Below are 22722 nucleotides of genomic sequence, written 5' to 3'. Positions count from 1 at the left end.
AAACATCTTGATTTCCTGTGATTTTTGACAATTATAAATAAAGCTGTTACAAACATCTCTTCTTAGGTTTTTGTGTGGACACAAGTTTCAACTTTTTTGAGTAACAATAAGGAGTGTGATTGCCAGATCATGTGGTAAGAGCATCTTTAGTTTTGTAAGACACCACTAAAGCATCTTCCAAAATGTCCATACCATTTTGCATTCCCACCATCAATGGATGAGAGTTCTGTTGCTCTATTCGGTGTTGTCAATGTTCTGGATTTTGGCTCTTCTAATAAGTGTGCAGTGGTATCTCACTGTTTTAATTTGCATTTCCCTGAATGGCATATGGTGTGAAATACATTTTCATATGCTTATTTAGAATCTGTGTATCATCTTTGGTAAAAGTGTCTGTTAGTCTTTGGCCTATTTTTTTAATTGGAGTATTAGTTTTCTTATTGTTTAGTTTTAAGAGTTCTTTGTAAATTTTGGATAACAGTGCTTTTGCAGATTTGTCTTTTACAAATATTCTCCCCCAGTCTGTGGGTTTTCTTCTATTTCTCTTGATAGTGTCTTTCACAGAGTCAAAGTTTTTAATTGTAAACAACTTATCCATTACTTCTTCCATGGATCATAACGTTGGTGTTGTATGTTAAAAGGCATCACCATACCTGAGATTACGTAGGTTTTCTTCAATGCTATCTTCTAGGAGTATATTTTATAGATTGGCCTTTTACACTCAGGTCTGAGATCTATATCGTGAAGGGTGTTAAGTTCTGTGTTTAAATTCATTACTCTGCCTGTATGTGTCTAGTCATCCCACGCCACTTATTAAAAACAACAGCAACAACAACGGCAAAAAACTATCTCTGTTCCATTGCTTTACCTTTTATCTTTTGTCAAAGATCAGTTAATTATATTTATGTGGGTCTATTCTGGACTCTATTCTCTTCCCTTGATCCTTCTATATACTCTTTCCTTTTTTACATTAAGAACCTCAAGTGGGCATTTTATTAAACAAATACAAATTTGAAATGTTTATGGTAAAATATATCAATATCAAACAAAAATGTGTGTAAACAGTGATTCTACAACTGGGAAGACACCTCAGTTTTATTAATTTTGGTGGTATCTTCTCAACCATGTCTAACTTTTAGAATCTTCTTTCTTAAGCATGGCAGGGAAAATATACCTTCACATAACAGGACAACAATTGGAAGGAAAACAGCTGTCATAAAATTTGGAGGTGTATAGCATACACATTGTTTTATTTATTTCAGGAACAAATCAATGCATGTATTGTGCCCAGCAGAAGGGCAACAAGTCCTAGTGTGCTCTGAACATAGTGAAATTCCCTCCACGTCAAAGAGTTGCTCACAGAAGGATAGATGTCACAGCTAACAGAGCCAGTATTGCAAGTGCTGTCACTCCCAGAGACACATAAATTTCCACTCTGCAAACCTCAGGCTCAATTGAGGCATCCTCTTTATTTTGTTGGACCTGTTGACACGCCCAGTTGAGCCTCTTGTATCTGTGGGGTAGCCTCATTGGACAGAATAGACATACATTGTTTGCAGTACAGCAAAAATGAAACTGAGAAGCCCAAATTGTTTTATTGTTAACTTCCATCTACCCAACCAATGTGGAAATTTCTTAAATTTGATTCCATTATGAAGCTGGCAAATAAACCAGAACCAAGAGGGTGATGAAAACCATTGGCAAGACTTTGTTGATGACCAGGATTGAAATTTTATAAAATACTGTTGATGGAAAGTTACAAAGAGTGAGTTATTTCCCTCAAAGAATATAAAGAAAAGTCAGAGAGAATGCAATAGTAGCAATTTAATTGGCATGCAGCACTTTGGAAAGAGTTCCTGTTTGTGCCCAAGCTTGGGGGGTGGGGCAATCAAATTTATCAAAATGGGTTGTTTGGTGCATGTGCAAAGGTACAGGTCTTTTCAGCATGCTGGACTCTCCCAAGTCCTTATTCAAATAATCATCTTCTTCTAGTTACCTCCTAGGCTTCATTGTCAAAGTTCTTCATTCATAATGTTTTGTCTGCTCTCCATTAACTGTGTAAACAGAACTGGTTCATCCACCTGCTTCTCAGCCCAACCAGATGGTAAGTTGTAGTGCAGTTACTGTGGGGAGGTAGCAGCCCCACACCTATCTGTATACTCTTTCATTGAAACCACACAGTCTTGATTTACTATAACTTTACAGCAAGTCATGAAGTCAGGTAGCGTCAGTTCTCCAACTTTGTTCTTCTCCTTCAGTACTTCCAGACTTCAGTACTGGGTCTTTTGCCTCTTTGAAAACTCTATAATCAGTTTGTCTACACACACACACACACACACACACGCACAAACACATACTTTTCTGAGATTTGGATTTTTAGATCTGGACTGTATCTTTTTTATTTCATTTTATTTTACTTTTTTTTTTTTTTTTTTGGACTGTATCTTTAGATCCAGAACTGATGTCTTGACAATACTGGGTCTTCTTGTCCATCGATATGGAACATCACCTAATTTATTTAAATCTCCTTCTATTTCATTCACCAGGGTTTATTGTTTTCCTCATATAGATCTTATACATGTTTTGTTAGATGTGTACCAAAATATTTCATTGTTTGGATGTTTATGTAAATGGTGTTATGGTTTGAATTTCAAATGTTATTTGTTCACTGCTGGTATATAGGAAAGTGACTGAATTTATATATTGACCTTGTTTGCTCCAGTCTTATTTATATATATACATACATATATATATATATATATATATATATATACGTATATATATGTATACGCACGTATACATATGTATACATATGTATACATATATACATACGTATGTATATATATACACGTATGTATATATATGTATGTGTATATATGTACGTATATGTGTGTGTGTGTGTGTGTGTGTATATATATATATATATATATATAGTATTCTTTTTTTATTTTAGAGAGGAAGAGCAAATGAGTGGGGGAGAGGGGCAGAGGGAGAAAGAGACAGACAGACAGAGACAGAGAGAGAGAGAGAGAGAGAGAGAGAGAGAAAATCTAGAATCTTAAGCAGGCTCCACACTCAGTGTGAAGCCCAAGGCAGGGCTCAACCCCATGACCCTGGGATCATGATCTGAGACAAAAATCAAAAGTCAGAGTCAGACACTCAACCAACTGAGCCACCCAGGCTCCCCATCCTGCAATCTTCTGTATATCTTTTCTTTTCTTGTCTTATTACATTAGCTAGGACTTTTATTATGATGTTAAAAATAAGCGGTAAAAGGGGACATTCTTACCTTGTGCTTTTCTTGAAAAAGCAATGATTTCATAGTTTAGTTTCTTAGGTTGGGATTAGTGATCTAAGAAGATTTATGACTTTTGTTATTATACGTAACACAAAAAATAAATCATTGTGATAGAAGTTTGCATTACATAAAGTAATGAACATGTTTATAAGTATTTACATAATTGACACTGCATTTAGTATCTTTTTAAGACAAACTAATTTTTCCAATGTTTAGTAACACTTTTGATTTTCTTAAGTATTTAAAGACTATTAGTAACATTTATACTTATCAATTATAATTTGATATAATTTACTGTATACTACATATTCTTGGGAATTGTGTAAATATGAAACTTTACCTTCAAAGTTTCAAACACAAATGCAAGGCTATTCCTTATTTTACATTATAAAATAAAAGTTAAGATTCACTGATAGCAATTCTAAACAAAAATAAAAGAGACAACACAGTTATGGTTGAGTCTCTGTTAACCAAATTTCCTTTGCTCATTTTTTTGTGACACAAACATTTTCTAGTCATTCTTGCAATTAGATGTGGCCACATCAATGTGTTCTAACAAAGGAGTTTAAACAAGTTATATTTTGTTTTTGTAAGTTCAGACTTTTTTTTTCTTTGCATATCTATGCCTTCTATATACTGTTCTTCTTCTGCAGAAAATGAGGGCATAAGAGATAGCAAGGCCGAAAGATAGAAGAACTTACTTTTCTGTTTCACAAAGTAGGTTAAAGGCATTTATTATTTCCCTGAAAATGTAAATTGTCACAAGAAGCCAATCTTTTATTTCATGTGAGCACTCATTGTCATTATTTCTACATTTCTAATCTGAAACAATCTTTTTTGATATAGCGCATTTATGTGGGAGGAGAAAATCCTGAAATATTTTATAAGCTTTTTCTGAAAAGACATTTCTCTCCTACTTGAATTTGCCATAATTTATCATTAAGTTTTACTGAAAAATAGTATGAGGAGACATATTGAGATAAAATACTTCATTTAAAAAATAACTCCTACTCATTCCTATGAAAATTGACACTAGATTATTTTCCAGAAACTTCAGAAAATTTGCAAAATAACAGGCATACTTAAAATATCAATCACATTCTAATATATGATTTTAGTATTTAATGGCATGTAGATCTTTTTTTAATGTAGAGCAACACAACATAATGAGTATGAAAATATTTAACAGAAAACAGCTTCTTAGAACATGAAAGTAAAACTGATGAACCTTGTTACACTAAAAATGGAGCCATACATAAAACTGGCATTAGGACATTCCTCCTGTTACAAATATGTATTAAGCAATTTTTACACAATTCCAAATCTCTCTTCAAATACTTGAGTTAATTATTTCAATATAACAATGTATTGAAACATTTGGTTTAGGAAATATTTGCTTACAAGCAAACCATAGTGGTGAATAATTTTAATATCTCTACTTAAGTCTCTTTTATTTGCAGTACATATCTTTTTAAACATGAGCCTATAAGAGAGAAGCTCTGAATTAGCATGCCCTAATTGGCATGCTTATCTCTATTGATTTCATTCTACTCAAACTCTGTTAATTTCATGTAATCATAGCTTATTATAGCCTGAGGGGACCTCAGAGATCAATTTGTGATTCCTAGCACCTCCATTACAGATCTGCACACTATGGCTCAGAGAAGTTGAACGGTTTTTCCCAGGTCTCACAGCTTCTTAGCAACGGAGCCAGTACTAAAATCCAGGTTGTATTTTATTTTAAGTGCTAAGATAACATTTATTTTTTTTCTTAATTAGATAACATTTGTTAAATCATAGGTATTTTCTTTGGGCTTTCTAGAGAGACATTGAAATACCTAATAATATGCTCTTTATTTTTTCCATACAAACAAGGGCTTTAGATATTTTTAGTGGGTAATAAGCTATCTTTAAAAACTGAGAGCTTTCTCCCTGAGGTCAGGAACACGACAGCATGTCCACAATCACCACTGTTGTTTAGCATAGTGTTGGAAGTCTTAGCCTCAGCAATCAGACAACAAAATGAAAAAGGAATCCAAATCAGCCAAAAAGAAGTCAAATTTTCACTTTTTGCAGATGACATGATTCTCTACATGGAAAATCTGAAAGACTCCACCAAAAAGCTGCTAGAACTGACCCATGAATTCAGCAAAGTTGCAGGATACAATATCAATGTACAGAAATTGGTTGAACTTCTATACACCAATAATGAAGCAACAGAAAGAGAAATCAAGAAATCAACCTCATTTACAATTGCACCAAGAACCATAAAATACCTAGGAATAAACCTAACCAAAGATGTAAAAGATCTGGTATGTCGAAATCTATAGAAATCTTATGAAGGAAATTGAAGAAGACACAAAGAAATGGAAAAACATTCCATGCTGACAGATTGGAAGAATAAATATTATTAAAATGTCAATACTACCCAAAGTAATCTACACATTCAATGGAATTCCAATCAAAATTGCACCAGCAGTCTTCTCGAAGCTAGAACAAACAATCCTAAAATTTGTATGGAACCACAAAAGACCCCAAATAGCCAAAGTAATGGCTTCTTATTAAAGAAAAAACCAAAGCGGAAGGTATCACAATCCCAGACTTTAGCCTCTACTAAAAAGCTGGAATCAACAAGGCAGTATGGTATGGCATAAAAACAGACACATAGACCAATGGAATAGAATACAGAACCCGGAATTGGACACACAAATATATGGTGAACTAATCTTTGACAAAGCAGGAAAGAATATCCAAGGGGGTGGGGAAACAGTCTCTTTAGCAAATGGTGGTAGGAGAACTGGACAGCAACATGCAGAAGAATGAAACTGGACCACTTTCTTACACCATACACAAAAATAAACTCAAAATGGATGAAAGACCTAAATGTGAGACAGGAAACCATCAAAACCCTAGAGGAGAAAACAGGCAACAACCTCTGTGACCTCAGCCGTAGCAGTTTGTTGCTCAACACATCTCTGAAGGCAAGGGAAATAAAAACAAAAATGAACTATTGGGACCTCATCAAGATAAAAAGCTTCTGCTGCAAAGTAAACAATCAACAAAACTAAAAAGCAACTGATGGAATGGGAGAAGATATTTGCGAATGACCTATACAAAATCTATAAAGAATTTACCAAACTCAACACTTGAAAAACAAATAATACAGTAAAGAAATGGGCAAAAGACACTTTTCCAAAGAAGACATCCAGATGGCCAATGGACACATGAAAAGATTCTCATCACTCATCATCAGGGAAATACAAATCAAAACCACAGTGAGATACCATCTCACGCTAGTCAGAGTGGCTAAAATTAACAACTCAGGAAACAACAGATGCTGGTGAAGATGTGTACAAACGGGAACCCTCTTGCACTGCTGGTGGGAATGCAAACTAGTGCAGCCACTCTGGAAAACAGTGTGGATGTTCCTCAAAAATTAAAAATAGAATTACCTATGACCCAGCAATAGCACTACTAGGAATTTATCCAAAGGATACAGGAGTGCTGATTCATAAGAGCACATGTACCCCAATGTTTATAGCAGCACTTTCAACAATAGCCAAATTATGGAAAGAGCCTAAATGTCCATCAACTGATAAATGGATAAAGAAGATGTGGTTTATATATACAATGGGATCCTACTTGGCAATGAGAAAAAATGAAACCCTGTCATTTGCAGCAACATGGATAGAACTGGAGGGTATTATGCTGAGTGAAATAAGTCAGTCAGAGAAAGACAGATATCATATGTTTTCACTCACGTGTGGAACTTGAGAAACTTAACAGAAGACCATGGGGGAAGGGAAGAGGAAAAAATAGTTTCAAACAGAGAAGGAGGGAGGCAAACCATAAGAAACTCTTAAATACAGAGAACAAACTGAGGGTGATGGGGAGGGATATAGAAGGGAAATGGGTGACGGGCATTGAGGAGAGCATTTGTTGGGATGAGCACTGGGTGTTGTTTGTAAGTGATGAATCATGGGACTCTATCCCCAAAACCAAGAGCACACTGTATACACACACTATATGTTAGCCAACTTAACAATAAATTATATTTAAAAATACATGTATAAATAAAAATGAATTCTGGAAAAAAATTCTTTCACATTTCACCCTATTTTTAGTAACTGCATCTACTACTCTAATTCTAGTATTGTTAAATGAAAGTTCTTTTTCTCCTATTGTGTTTATCTGTATAAATGTATTATATCCTGAAAGTCCTGCAACATATGTTTGGAAAATCTGTCCTAATAGTCTTCACTTAAAAGCCTGGTTATGGAGGCACTGAGTGGCTCAGTTGGTTAAGTGTCCAACTTTAGCTCAGGTCATGATCTCATGGTTTGTGGGTTCAAGCCCGTCATAGAGCTCTGTTCAGGGTCTTCCTCTCTCTCTGCCCCTCCCCACTCACACTCTGTCTCTCAAAAATAAATACAAATTTTTAAAAGAAGACTGGTTAGAATATTATTCTGCAATGTAATACTGGCTACCTACTTATACCTATACTTTACCTATACCTTATTTACTTATAAGTAAGGTCCTGTACTTGGAACATTGATTTAATGGAACCAGTGTGAATATGTATTGTCTAGCCTAAAAGCCCCAGTGACAAATGTAAAACATGATGTTTTAAATGTACTTAACATGTGCATTAAGAGAACTTGTTCCTAAATTTACTTTGAATCCTGGTTTTGCCTATTAACTGGGAAGTTTTTATTTCTCTTTGTGCTCTGTTTCTTTACCTATAAAGAATGGGAATGATAGCAGATCCAATCTCACAGTATTGAGAGGGTTTAATCAATTGGTTATATGTAATGATTTCAGAAAATTGGGTGGTATATAAGTCCTCAACAAATGTAAGCTTTTAAAATTTATTACTAGGTATGAAAATTGAAAACATTACTTTCGGCTAATGAGTACAGAAGACTATATTAGCACAGAGCTGTTTAGTGAAATAAATATGAATATTACATTCACAGGAAATACTTTCATTCATGTCAATTTTCCCATTGTTTGTGAATCTCCCTTTAAAGAAGAATACTAAAATTCCTTCTACTTAAAACCTTATATTTTAAATGGTATGTTCCTAACTTTCTATCTTCTAAATCCTGAGTTCAACTGGAGTAGTTTGACAAGGGTCTTGTCAAATACAGCAGAATCATGATCGAACAAATGTCTCCTGATCCCTAGTCTGCTATAAGTCTTTATCCTGAAACACAGTATCAGACAACATGTGCTTGTATGTGGGTATGTGCACATTAATTTAATGTAAAGTACTTTTCCTTTTCTAGTTTTGTGAAGACTGCATTATATAGTATTTTCTTGAAGCTCCAATAAGACTTGCAGTATTTTGATACAAATAAATGGAAAGATATATCATGCTCATGGATTATAAGAATTAATACTTTTAAAATGTCCATACTACTCAAAGAAATCTATAAATTCAATGCAATCCCTATGAAAATAGCAATAAGATATTTCACAGAACAAATAATTCTCTTTCTTGAAAGTTTATTTATTTGAGAGAGAGAGAGAGAGAGAGAGAGAAGGTGCATGGAGTAAGGGAAGGGCAGACAGAGAAGGAGAGGCCCGACTTGGGGATCTATCCCAAAAACCAGGAGATCATGACCTGAGCAGAAATCAAGAAATCAAGAGTCAGATGCTTCTTGGAGCCTGGGTGGCTCAGTCGGCTGAGCATCTGACTTCAGCTCAGGTCATGATCTCACGGCTGGTGAGTTCGAGCCTGTGTCAGGCTCTGCATGACAGCTCAAAGCCTGGAGATTGTTTCAGATCTTGTGACTCCCTCTCTCTCTCTGTCCCTCCCCTGCTTGCACCCTGTCTCTCTCAAAAATAAATAAACAATTAAAAAACGTTGAAAAAAAAATTAAAAAAAAAAAAAAAAAGGGGCGCCTGGGTGGCGTAGTCGGTTAAGCGTCCGACTTCAGCCAGGTCACGATCTCGCGGTCTGTGAGTTCGAGCCCCGCATCAGGCTCTGGGCTGATGGCTCGGAGCCTGGAGCCTGTTTCCGATTCTGTGTCTCCCTCTCTCTCTGCCCCTCCCCTGTTCATGCTCTGTCTCTCTCTGTCCCAAAAATAAATAAAAAACGTTGAAAAAAAAATTTAAAAAAAAAAAAAAATAAATAAATAAACATTAAAAATATTAAAAAAAAAAAAGACTTGGACACTTAACCAACTGAGATACCCAGGCATCCCCAGAACTAATAATTCTAAAATTTGTACTGAACCACAAAAGATCCCAAATAGCCAAAGCAATCCTGAGACAGAATAACAAAGGTGAAGGTATCACAATCCCAGATTTCAAACTATATTACAAAACTATAGTAATCAAAACAGTATGGTACTGGCACAAATATAGACACATAGATCAATAGAACAAAATAGAGGTCCCAGGAATAAACCCACATATATATGGCCAATTGATCTAAGATAAAGGAAGTAAAAATAACAGTGGGGAAGAGACAGTCTTTTCAATAAATAGTGTTGGAAAAACTGAACAGCTACATGCAAAATAATATAGCCAGACTACTTTCTTACATCATACACAATGGTAAACTCAAAATGGATTAAAGACCTAAATGCAAGGCCTGAAACCATAAAACACCTAAAAGAAAATATAGGCAGTAATCTCTTAGACATGGGTCTTAACAACGTTTTTCTGGATCTATCTCCTCAGCCAAGTGAAATGACAGCAAAAATAAACAGTTGGGACTACATCAAACTAGTAACAATGAAGGAAAATATCAACAAAAGGGCAACCTATTGAATAGAAGATATTTGCAAATGATATATCTGATAAGGGGTTAATATCCAAAATAAAGAACTCATGCAACTCAACAAGAAAATAAATAATCTGATTTAAAAATGGGCAGATGACCTGAACAGACATTTCTCCAAAGAATACATATATTTGGCAAACAGACATATGAAAAGATGTTCAATATCACTGATCATCAGGGAAATACAAATCAAAACCTCAATAAGATATCACCTTAAACCAGTCAGAATGACTGGTATAAAAAAGACAAGAAGTAACAAGTGTTGGTGAGGATGTGGAAAAAGTAAACCCTTGTGCACTGTTGATGGGAATAAAAATTGGTGCAGCCACTGTGGAAAACAGTATGGAATTTCCTCAAAAAAATAAAACTAAGAATACCATTTAACCCACTAATTCCACTGCTAGGTATTCACTCAAAGAAAACAAAATCACTAATTTGAAAAGATATATGCACCTCTATGTTTATTGCAGCATTATTTACAATAGTCAAGTTATGGAAGCACCCAAGTGTCCATCTTCCGATGAATGGATAAAGAAGATGTGGTATAGGGGCGCCTGGGTAGCTCAGTCGGGGAGACGTTGCACTTTGGCTCAGGTCATGATCTTATGGTTTGTGAGTTTGAGTCCCACATCGGGCTCTGTGCTGACAGCTCAGATCTTGGAGCCTGCTTCAGATTCTCTGTCTCCCTCTCTTTTTGCCCCTCCCCGCTCATGCTCTGTCTCTCTCCCTGTCTCAAAAATAAATAAACATTAAAATTTTTTTTAAAAAAGATGTGGCATAGTAATGGAATATTACTCAGATGTAAAGAAGAGTGAATCTTTTCATTTTCAACAACATGGATGCACCTACAGGATATTCTGCTAAACAAAATAAGTCAAATAGACAATAAATGCCATATGATTTCACTTATATGTGGAATCTAAAAAACAAAACATATGAACTAACAAACAAAACAGAAATAGACTCATGAAGAGAACAAACTGGTCATTGCCAAAAGGGAAGGAACTAGGGTGCTAGGAGATAAGCAAAATATGTGAAGCAGATTAAGAGGTACAAGCTTCCAGTTATAAAATAAATACATCAATAAGGATGAAAAGTACATCATAGGGAATACAGTCAATGATATTATAATAATACTGTATGGTGACAAATGGTAACTATACTTATTGTGGTGAGAATTTTGTAATGTATACAGTTATTGAATCACTATGTTGTACACTTGAAAATAAACTAATATTGTATATCAGTTACACTTCCAAAAAAAAAAAGGCTTTCAGATTTCACTGCCATAGTATCCTTTTTTTATTTTTTTAGATGTTTATTTATTTTTTGAGAGAGAGAGAGACGGAGCATGAACAGGGGAGGGGCAGAGAGAGAAAGGGAGACACAGAATCCAAAGCAGGCTCCAGGCTCTGAGCTGTTAGCACAGAGCCCGATGTGGGGCTTGAACTGAAAGACCATGAGATCATGATCTGAGCCAAAGTCAGAGCCCTCACTGACTGAGCCACTCAGGCACCCCACCTTTCTATTGTAATTGCCTATTCACTTCTCTGTCTACCTTATATAATTATGCTTTAAGAAGTCTCACTATTTTTCTCATATCATGTTTCTAGTACAAGATCAATATATGTTCAGTAAGTATTCAATTCCAATTAATTGACTCTAATGCCAAAAGCCTTCCTCCGTTTAGCTCTATATGTATCTGGCAATTTTATATCTATAGTCTTCTGACTATAAAGAGAAGGTGAGCTAATTGGTGTGTTTCTCACACAAGCCATTCAAATGTTTGCACTTCTTTCCTTTTTTTGGCTCATCATAAAAGCGTGTTTTATAAAAACATCTCTAAAATGTGATATATAAAACATATCCCATGGTTCCATGGAATCGACCTACTGTAACAATAATTAATTTATAAATAATTACATGGGTATTGAAGTAGATACCATTTTGCCCTATATAAACTTGAAAGCATATCTTTGAAATTAAACTTGTCAATAAATGAAATGTTTAGCTAGTACCATGCATTGGACTTTTACACAGTAAATCATTGATAGTGCCTAACTTTAGATAAATGGCCATGCCAGAGGGGAAACCCAGTGTTAATTCACCTTATCAGTTAGAACACAATTGCCTCAACTGTGTTTCAAAATCAAAAGCAAGAGAGCAAGACATTTTTACAAAAGTTTATTTTTTCTTCTAAAAAATGATCATAATTGCCATTATGATCTCTGTGCAATATCAATCATAATAGCAAGAATTAACTTCTAAGTTATTTCCAGCTCCACATGACAGAGAATTAACTGTTTTGTTTTACACACACAAGTCTCTCCAACCCACTCTTAGATAGGCAAGCTTAGAAGGGATCCTTAGTGAACAGACAATTTTGATGATTTGTCATATGGATCCCTTCATTATAAAGCAGGTGTACATGCACGCTGTCCTGTGTGTTACAGAACATTCCTACTGAACTGTAATTCATTCACAGTGGTCAATTTTGGATGTACTCCAGGTTCAGTTAAATTACAATTTCATCACATACAACCAGGGAGTCCTAGGTTTTATGGAATTTTCATTTTTAACAAAATTAGATTGTCTTCATGTGTCTCTCAAATGACAGCTACCACTTACTGAGATATTACTGTTTGTTAGATACTGTGCTAATTACTTTGCCTTTGCTATCTCAATCTTCATAATAATTCTATCAGTCGCCTATTATTATCTCTATTTCACAGATGATATAACTATGGCTTACTTATTGGACTACACTGGATAAGATTATGAGAAAAATCCATGGAAGAGCTATAATTTAAACCACATCATTCTGCATCAAAAGTCCCCAAATATTTCTTAAAAATTGAGATTATAATTAAAGACAGAGTGGTTGGTTTGAGTATAGATATATCAATACACATTTCTTATATGGTTTTTAAGAAACACTTTAGGCTACATTCTATAAATATTAATATTTAAACTTTAGGACATTAAGTCAAAATCAGTTCATAGATTAAATACCAAGCAATTAAAGATTTATCAGGAAAATTATATCCTCTTCCTTTCTACATTCATGTCTATTTTACTTGTATCTTTGAGATCACATGCTAAAATAATTTCACTTTAAATAATTGTCAGATTTCTACCTTCGTTGCAAGTAAACTTCATTGCAAGTAAAATGTTGTCAGAACTGTCAACATTTTAAGCTACTCACGCTATTGAAATGACTAATGTATATTAAAATTATACATTTAAATGCAAAAAAGTCAAAACCACCAACTTTATAAATCCTAATTCATTTATGCTTATAGTTAAAATACCTAGAACAATGCGTAGCACATAGTAAATGTCACACAATTATTGACAGTTACATGCACAAATATAATTATATGTGTCTGTATGTGTTAATATCACTATAACATTGACAGGTTAAAACACTGTTAAAAGCATGTGTGTGTGTGTGTGTGTGTGTGTGTGTGTGTGTATGTGTATGTGTGTGAGAGAGAGAGAGAGGAAAAGAGAGGGACAGGAGGAGAATATGTGTGCATTTTGGGTTACTCCATAGTTGAACTGAAATAAGGATAAGAATGTTTGGCTTAAATAAGTAGGCTGATAGGTGTTCTTTGAAGGTCTTTTCTGAGATGATGCACTCATCATTGTATGCTCAGCTCTCTGCACATAGAGATGCTAAATAAATGGACAAAAATGAATAATAAACAAATGAAGAAGAAACTAAGCTTATATCTTTCTTGTGATTTCTAGCATTAATCACCAATATAAAAGTGCTGGGTTTCAAGACCCAATTTTGAGATAGTTCAATGCTGGAAGAGACTGAGAATCTGGATGGGTCTGTCTCAAGACTCAGGGCAAAGGTTTAAAGTTATGGTTATGGGAATAAAGAAACAAGTATATCACATACATGGTGTCTGAGAAAGAAAAAGACCTAAGAGCAATGACTGATTTTGTAGTTTTTAATCCACACAAAAATTTGATCTCTTCCACCAGGCTTATTTTGCCTTTAGTATTCATCACACAGTAAGAATAAATGCTCAGTTTTATGTAAATACATACTCTCATGTTTCTCGACTTTTCTCATTGAGACTGGTTGCTGCAGCTAATATGGTTTATTTTTATTTATTTAATGTCTATTTATTTTTGAGAGAGAGAGAGAGAAAGAGAGAAAGAGCATGAGCGGAGAAGAGGCAGAGAGAGGGAGACACAGAATCCAAAGCAGGCTTCAGGCTCTAAGGTGTCAGCACAGACCCCGACACGGGGCTCGAACTCACAGTGTCAGATTATGACCTGAGCCGAAGTTGGATGCTTAATTGACGGAGCCACCCAGGTGCCCAAAATATAATTTCTAATAAGGTTTTTTTGTGAGTCATGGTATTTGCTTTAAAAATCAGTCATTACTAAAAAGAAAAATAAGTAGATAATGCTATAAAGTTTGCTTATTGTTGTTTGCGACATTAGTATATTCCCAGATATCAAGCAACCAGTTTAGACAAAAATACACTAGCAATGACTAAAATAATTCCAGCTAAGGAACAATGGTTGGCTTTGTATGTTGCTGGGCATTTATTTCGGTCATCATGGTAACCACATGGGATAAATTTATATTCAAACAGTGCATCCATACTGCTGCCAACACTATTCCAATGATTTATTCTAGAATTCAAGTCTCTGCAGAGCATCATGCTTTGCTCCTAGGAGAGGATAATTGTTCCTGTGTCCTAAGGCTTTGACTCTGTCTCTCACTTAACATTAGTCAATAAAATAACAATTGTGTTAAGACGGAACTCAGCCTCCTTGTTTCTTAGTCAATGTAGTAACTGCCCAGATAAATCTGCTCCTTTCAGAAGCAATTTTTACATATGTGATAGGTTCAGTGGCCTCTTCAGAGACAGAATCAATAATAAGAATTTGAAAATATTTTCACAAGTATAAAATCACAAATTAAAATGGCCTATAAATCAGAAGATTGTTCTTCTTTGTTCCCCCTGACACACAGAATAAACTTTATATTTTATTTGATACACAAAAAAACAATTAATTAGACAAAGGCCATAACTGAAAGGCTCTGACGAATTATTTTTTTAGTTTGTTGACTGATATATATTAAAAATTTTAGCAGTTGTTTATCTCTTGTTCTTTCCCTACATTATTTTTCTCTCCCTACTTATCTCTCACTCCATTTTCTAGACACACTAAGAAAAAAAAAGAAAGAAAAATGGACAAATGGCCAAAAAAGTTTGTTAATTCTTTCCTGGGCCAGTATTCTAATACGTTTCATATTTAATCCATTAAAGATGTAGAAAAATATATCGAGTATATATACTGAGTAACCGACCCTACCCTGCTAAATAAAGTGCTTTAGATTCAAATTTTTCTCTATCTTTCTGAAAACACAGGTTTATAGAAAATGTGATCAGTTAATATTACAAATGATAAGCCAGGTAAACATAAATATTTATGTATTCATTTAGATTTTAAATAAAATTACTGATATACTTCTTACAAAAAAATGTTGTTCAAAAATGTTAGTAAAGACCACACATACTCTCTTTTCAGTTCATCTAGTTAACCTGCCTCTTGGTTTGCAATCTTACATACACTCTTCCTTTATATCCTTTTATTGTTTCTGCATGATGTTACTAGAAAATTTAACCAGCTATGATTGTTATATTAATTAAGATAAGCTTAACTCTGGTAAACATTTAAGCAAAACAAAAAAACACCGATTTTATAAATTCTAATTAGGTTATGCTATAAAGTGCTAATAGTAATGACACACATGTAATTATATGCACAAAAATAATTGTATGTTAATAGTATTATAACACTGACAATGATGTGCCCTTTATTACACGCCACTCATTGTTATAATCACTCTACATATTTAGTCATCACAAAACCTTCTGAGTTGATGAAGATGGAAAGTAAGGCACAGAGAGCTTTAAATAAATTGACCAAGGTAACAGAGGTAGAGGGTAACCTAGAACTCAGCCCCAGGCAACCTGGCTCCAAAGACTGTTGAGGAAACAGGAAAAAAGTAAAATTTTCAGAGTGGAGGTATTTGTGTGATTTATTTGGTTTCTTCTCTATACTTTAAATTTTCACATATGTTGTTCAAGAAGACTAATCATAGAACTTAAATGCTTGAAGGGATTTTAACCTAATCACAGGGATTTACTTTTATATTTTTATTTAAATTTAACTTCTGCAATTCAATGTACTCATTTAAACTATACACCTCAATGTATTTTAGCATATTCACAAGGTTGTGCAACTATCACTATAATTTACTATTTTTAATGTTTATTTATTCTGACAGACAAAGCGACCCTGGGCAGGGAAGGGGCAGAGAGAGAGGAAGACAGAGGATCCCAAGGCTCCACGCTGTCAGCATGGAGCCTGACATGAGGCTCGATCCCACAAGCCATGAGATCATGACTTCAGTCTAAATTAAGTGTCGGACACTAAACCAACTGAGCCACCCAGGCACCCCTATTTATAATTTTGAGATATTTTCTTCACTCAAAAAAACAAAACAAAACTAAACAAAGTGCAGAGCCACTATGAATCACTAAAATTCCTATTACCATCATCCCCCTCTCCAGTCCCAGGTTACACAGATCTTTCTTCCTTATGAATCTGCCCATGCAAGACATTTCACATAAAGAGATTCACACTAAATAGCCTTCTGGGTCTGCTTCTTTGAGTTAGAATAAAGTTTTCAAAGTTCTTCCATGTCATGTTTCTATGCCTTTTATTTTTTATTGTTAGATTATACTCCATTGTACTGATATACAATATTTTGCTTATCCATTTATCAGTTACTATACATTTAGGTTGTTTTCACTTTTTGGCTATTACAAGTAATGCTGCTATAAGCATTTGTGTAGGCGTTTTTACGTGCATGCATGTTTTCAATTTTCTTGGGTAACTACCTAGGAGTGAAATTATTGGGCCATATGGTAATTCTTTATCCTTTTGAGGAACCATCAATCTGCCTTCTAAAGTGGATGTACCATTTTATATTTTCACCACCAATGTATAGCGTTCAGATTTTTCTACATGCTCATCAACACTTGTTATTACTTGTTTTCTTAGTCATCCTAGTGTGTTGGAAGTGACATCTTACTGGAATTCTGATCTGAATATCTAAAAAATTTTTTTAACGTTTTATTTATTTTTGAGACAGAGAGAGAGACAGAGCATGAATGGGGGAGGGGCAGAGAGAGAGGGAGACACAGAATCGGAAGCAGGCTCCAGGCTCTGAGCCATCAGCCCAGAGTCCGATGTGGGGCTCGAACTCACAGACCGCGAGATTGTGACCTGAGCTGAAGTCGGACGCTTAACCGACTGAGCCACCAGGCGCCCCCTGATCTGAATATCTAAAGACAAATGATGTTGAAATTGCTTCATGTGTTTATTGGTCATATCATTATACAGTATTCTTCGGAAAAAATGTCTATTCAAAAATTTTGACCATACTTTACTTGGGTTGTCATTTTTATTTCTAAGTTGTAAGAGCTGTTTTTCATTTTTTGTTTTGTTTTCTTTTGTTTTTACAAAATCTGGATAGCGGATCCTATCAAGCAAAAATTTTCTCCCATAATTTGGATTGTATTTTCACTTTCTTGATGGGGTTTTTTGAAGCATAGTAGTTTTAATTTTTAATAAAACCTAGCTGATTTTGTACACTAGTATTGTATTCTATTGTAAATATGGCAAAATTGTTAGTGCTAATTGTTTTGTGGACTCCTTACAATTTTTCCAGACATAAAATCGAGTCATCTGCAAGCAGAGACATCTTCCATTCTCTCCTTGGTGACTTTTATTTACTTTTTCTCTTGCTTAACTTCTAGTGTAAAAACCAGTACAATGTTGAATAGAGTGGCTTGAGCCACCTGTGTCTCTGATGTTAGGGAGAAAGTTTCAGTCTTTCACCATTGAGTATGATGTTAGGTGTGGGGTTTTTATGTATGCCCTTTATCGGGTTCATAAAGTCCCATTTTATTCCTAGTTTGTTGTGTTTTTATCAAGAGAAGTGTGGATTTGCTAAATGTGATTTCTACTTCTATTGAAAACATAATGCGGTTTCTGCTCTTTATTATACTGTTGTTGTGATATATTAAATTGTTTTTTGTATGTTAAAACCCGTTGCATTCTGGAAATAAATCTCATGTGTTTTTGCTGTATAATTCTTCTGTGTTGCTGGAATTGGTGTGCTAATATTTTGTTGAGGATTTTTACATCTATATTTTTAAGTGTAGTGGGTTTAAGGATTTCAGGTCTGATCAAGGAAAAAGATCCGGCTACTAGGTGGCAGTGGCACATAAGGAGATTTACATGAGTAGCACTTTGACAGGTTTGCATGTGAGGATAAGTCCCTCACAGATAAGACCTTTCAGAGACAATACAGGGCCACCACCCAGAAGAGGGCAGGGTACTCCTGGGACTCAAGGGAATTGGAGAGGAGCTCTACCTGTCCAGGGACTGCTGCTCAGGAGCATAATTAGAATTACCAAGTCTGTGAACTCCTAAGGGCAGCAGTGGATTGGAGCTTTTGCAGCCTCAGGGTTTTATCTATGGATAGATTTGGGGTGCAGTTTTGTGGAATACGCAAAGTTAGGCAGGCTCTAAATGCCTACAAAACTGTTTACTTGGGAGACGCCTGGTTGGCTCAGTCAGTGGAACTCTTTGCTCAGTCAGGTGACTCTTCATCTTGGAATTGTGAATTCAAGCCCCAGGTCGGGTGTAGAGATTACCTAAAAATTAATTAATTAATTAATTAAATCTTTAAACAAAAACAACAAAAGTGCTCACGTGGGCTATATTGAAAGCAGTTAGACCTTTAAATATTTGAGTTTGTTGCCAACAGGCTTTTGAGCTAACAGTCCTAGCTTGTTGTAAAGAAGTAAATACCATAGGGCCAACATATGGAAACTATCTTTGGCTTATTTATATAACAACAAGGAATATCAGTCTGTAGTTTTCTTTTCTTTTGATGTATTTTTCTGTTTGTGGTATCAGTGTAATATTGGCCTGACACAGTTATAAGTATTCCTTCCTTTTCTTCATTTGGGATAGTTTGAGAAAGTTTGGTAGAAATCACTAGTGAATTCTTTAGTTTGGGGCTTTTCTTTGTGGGAGTCTTTTAGTATTAATTTAACATCTTTACTTTTCAAAGGTCTTTTCGGATTTTCTATTTCTTTTTACATACACAATATTTGTGTCTTTCTGAGAATTTGTTTCATCTAGGTTATTTAACTTGCTGACATAATTTCTCATAGTTTTTCTTTATAATCATTTTTATTTCTGTAAGGCCAGTAACAATGCCCTATTTGTATTTATGATTTTGTGAATTTGAATCTTCTTTTTTTTTGTTTCATCAGTCTACATAGATGTTTGTCAATTTCATTGATATTTTCCAAGGACCAACGTTGGTTTTGTTGATTTTTTTCTATTATTTTCTCTTTTCTATTATTTTCTCTTTTCATTCCATTTATTACTGTCCAATCTTTATTGTCTCCTTCTTTCTGTTTGTACTGGGTTTAGTTTGCTCCTCTTTTTCCAATTTCTTCAGGTAGAAGCTGAGGTTACTGATTTGAACTATTTCTCCTTTTTTTTAATAATGACTATTACAGCTATAAATTCCCCAGGAAGCACTGCTTTTGCTGAATCCCATTAGTTTTTGCATGTTGTGTACTTATTTTTATTTATCTCAAGGTATTTTCTAATATTTCTCGTGGGTTTTTTTCTTTGACTCACTGTTATTTATAAGTTTATTGCTTACTTTTCACAATTTGTTAATTGCCTAATGTTTCTTCTGTTACTTTCTTATGTAATTCCACTGTGATCAGAGAACATACTTTGTATGACTTTAGTCTTTTAAAATGTATCAAGGGTTTTTATAATAATAATAATAATAACTTGTAGTAAAATAATAGTCTAATGTTATTACTGTCTTACAAAATACATCTTAACCCTTGTAAGTCCATCAACAGCATTTTAAAATAATTGCTTATGCAGTTGCTTTTAATACTGATAGAAAAAAGAGTTGCACCAAAAATATATTTATACTGTCATTATAATACCTACGCAGTCAGCTTTACTGGTGCTTTTTATTTCTTTGCATGGATTTAAATTACTATCTGGTTTCATTTCAGCCAGAAGGATTTCCTTTAGTTATTTCTTGCACAGCAGGTCTACTAGCAATGCAGGCTATTTGTGTTTATCTGAAAAAGTTTACATTTCTCCTTCAATTTTGAAGGACCATTTAGCAGGGTACTGAAATTGGAAATGACATTATTTTTCTTTTGACAAGATGTCATCTGTCTTTTGGCCTCCACAGTTTCTGATGGAAAGTCAGCTCACTGGGATTCTTTTTGGTAGGTGAGGAGTAATTTTACTCTTGGTGCTTTCAAAATCTTTTTTTCTGTCTTGGTCTTTAAACGTTTTTAATATAATGTACATGGGTGTATCTATTTGTGTTTATCTACTTGTATCTCACTAAGCTTCTTAAATATGCAGAAGCTTCTTGAATATGTAGATTTATTAGTATTCATCATTTTTAGAAAGTTTTCCATCACAATTTTGTAGTATCTTTTGTGCCCTTTTCTCTTCTTTTTTGGAGAAAGAGAAGATATAGGTACATATAGGTACATATAGGTACACTTGCACTTTTTGGTACACCTGATGGTGACCCACAATTCTATGAGGCTCTGCTCATTTCTCTTCGTTTCCTTTCTTTGTACTCCTCAGCCAGGATAATCTTTATTGACCTATATTCATGTTTGCTATTTATTTCTTATTCTAGCTCAAACTGTTTAGCTCTTCGAGTGATTTCTTTTTAATTTACTGTTACTGTATTTTTCAACTCACAAATTTTTGTGTTTTTTTCATAATTTTATCTGTTTATTGGTATTCTCTATGTGATAAAACATCACTGCCATACCTTTCTTTAATTCTTCAGGCATAAGTTTTCTTCTCTTCCTTGAACATATTTATAATGGTAACTTAAATTCTTTGTCTTCAAAGTCCCAAATCTAGGCCTCCTCAGGGAAACTTTCTATTGTATCGTTTTTTTTCCTTTATATGTGTATACTTTCCTATTTCTTTGCATAACATACAATTTATTGTTAGAAATAGGGTATGGTAGATTTTAGATAATATTTTGTAACAATCCCGGTATCATATTATTTTACCTCCAAAGTTTATTTTTGGCTCAGGTCATGATCTCACACTTCATGAGTTCAAGCCCCATATTAAGCTCTGCACTGACAGTGAGGAGCCTGCTTGGGATTCTCTCCCTTCTCTCTCTGCCCCTACCCCAGTCATGCTCTCTCTCCCTCTAAAAATAAATATATAAACGTTAAAAAAAAAACCCTTAAAAAATACCAGCTTATTTTGCCCTTGTTGCTGAGTATCTGTTTAGCAACTTTCCTGGAATAATTTATGGATTCTGTATTTCCTGTACAGTGTGGTCCCTGAATTTTGGCTATTTTATTTTATTTTATTTTACTTTTTTTTCAGCTTGCCTTCCTGGGGTTAACACCTGCTATTATAATTTAGTAGTCAACCAATGACTGGTCACATTTCTTTAAATGTCTTGACTGTATGTCTTCTGCCCTTTGACAAGAGGACCTGTGTGAGAAGGCACACGTTCAAATTGCAGACAGTTTACAAAACAGCCTTAGTTTTCATTTTCTATGTTTGTAGCCAGAGGTCAGTGACTGGTGCTTTTTCTTTCTCTAGGTATTCTCTGGACATGTTATCAGTCTGGTACATTCCTTCAGCCTTTTAGATGAACAGGAATATCGTGGGGCTTTTCAGAATTACTAATGGTCTGGAATTTGACTGTTTTGTGGCTTCAGAATAGATAAAGGATGAATCTGAGAATATGAAAAGTTTATTTAAATAATCATTGGCAGTGGGGAAGGGAAGCTGAACCTGAATATTGAAATAAGAATCTAAACATCCTTTCCTTTAAGTTTAAAAACACTTCATGTTGTAATAAAAATACAAAAGTTTGTTATTAATTGTTACATATATTTTGTGATAGATTTGCTAAAATTTAGTGGAAATATGAGATGCCATATTTTTTTTTCTGACAGAAAACAAGCTTTCATTAAATGGACATGAACAAATTGGAGTTTATGTTTGAAGTATTGATATATCAGAGTCAAGTAAATATTCACCAACAGGATAATGTAATTTTTACTGTTTTTTTTGGTGTTTCATTTAATAACCTGCTAAAAAGATGTGAAATACAAACCTATTGGTTATAATGTATTGCTACTAAGGGAATTTGTCAGCACAACTTAAACATTACCTTTGAAACTCAAATTATTATTCATAATACCTGGCCATTATTTTTAACAATGCTTTAGAGTTCAGTTTTGAGCTTAAGATAAGTACATTAAGTAGAAATGTAACCTAACCCTAAACTCTGCAACTTGTGAAACAAATTGTTAAAAATTGTTTCTAAGAAAATATTAAGCTTAATCTGTTTTAAACAAATTCAAAATATTCTTTAGAATTTCATTCTAATTAGATTGCAAAATACATAACTTTTTTAATGTTCATTTATTTCTTTTTGAGAGAGAGAGAGAGCACACAAGATGGCGAGGAGCAG

At 34.3% G+C, this 22722-nt stretch overlaps 1 pseudogene; it reads right to left on the bottom strand.

Annotated features, from left to right (window-relative positions):
• Positions 1-1067: 1067 nt before the first annotated feature.
• LOC131511455 (metalloreductase STEAP1-like) lies at positions 1068-2048 on the bottom strand (annotated as a pseudogene).
• Positions 2049-22722: the final 20674 nt, after the last annotated feature.

The sequence above is a fragment of the Neofelis nebulosa genome, chromosome 5 (genome assembly GCF_028018385.1).
Source record: "Neofelis nebulosa isolate mNeoNeb1 chromosome 5, mNeoNeb1.pri, whole genome shotgun sequence".
Taxonomy (NCBI): domain Eukaryota; kingdom Metazoa; phylum Chordata; class Mammalia; order Carnivora; family Felidae; genus Neofelis; species Neofelis nebulosa.
This window is presented reverse-complemented; position numbering and strand designations above follow the sequence as displayed.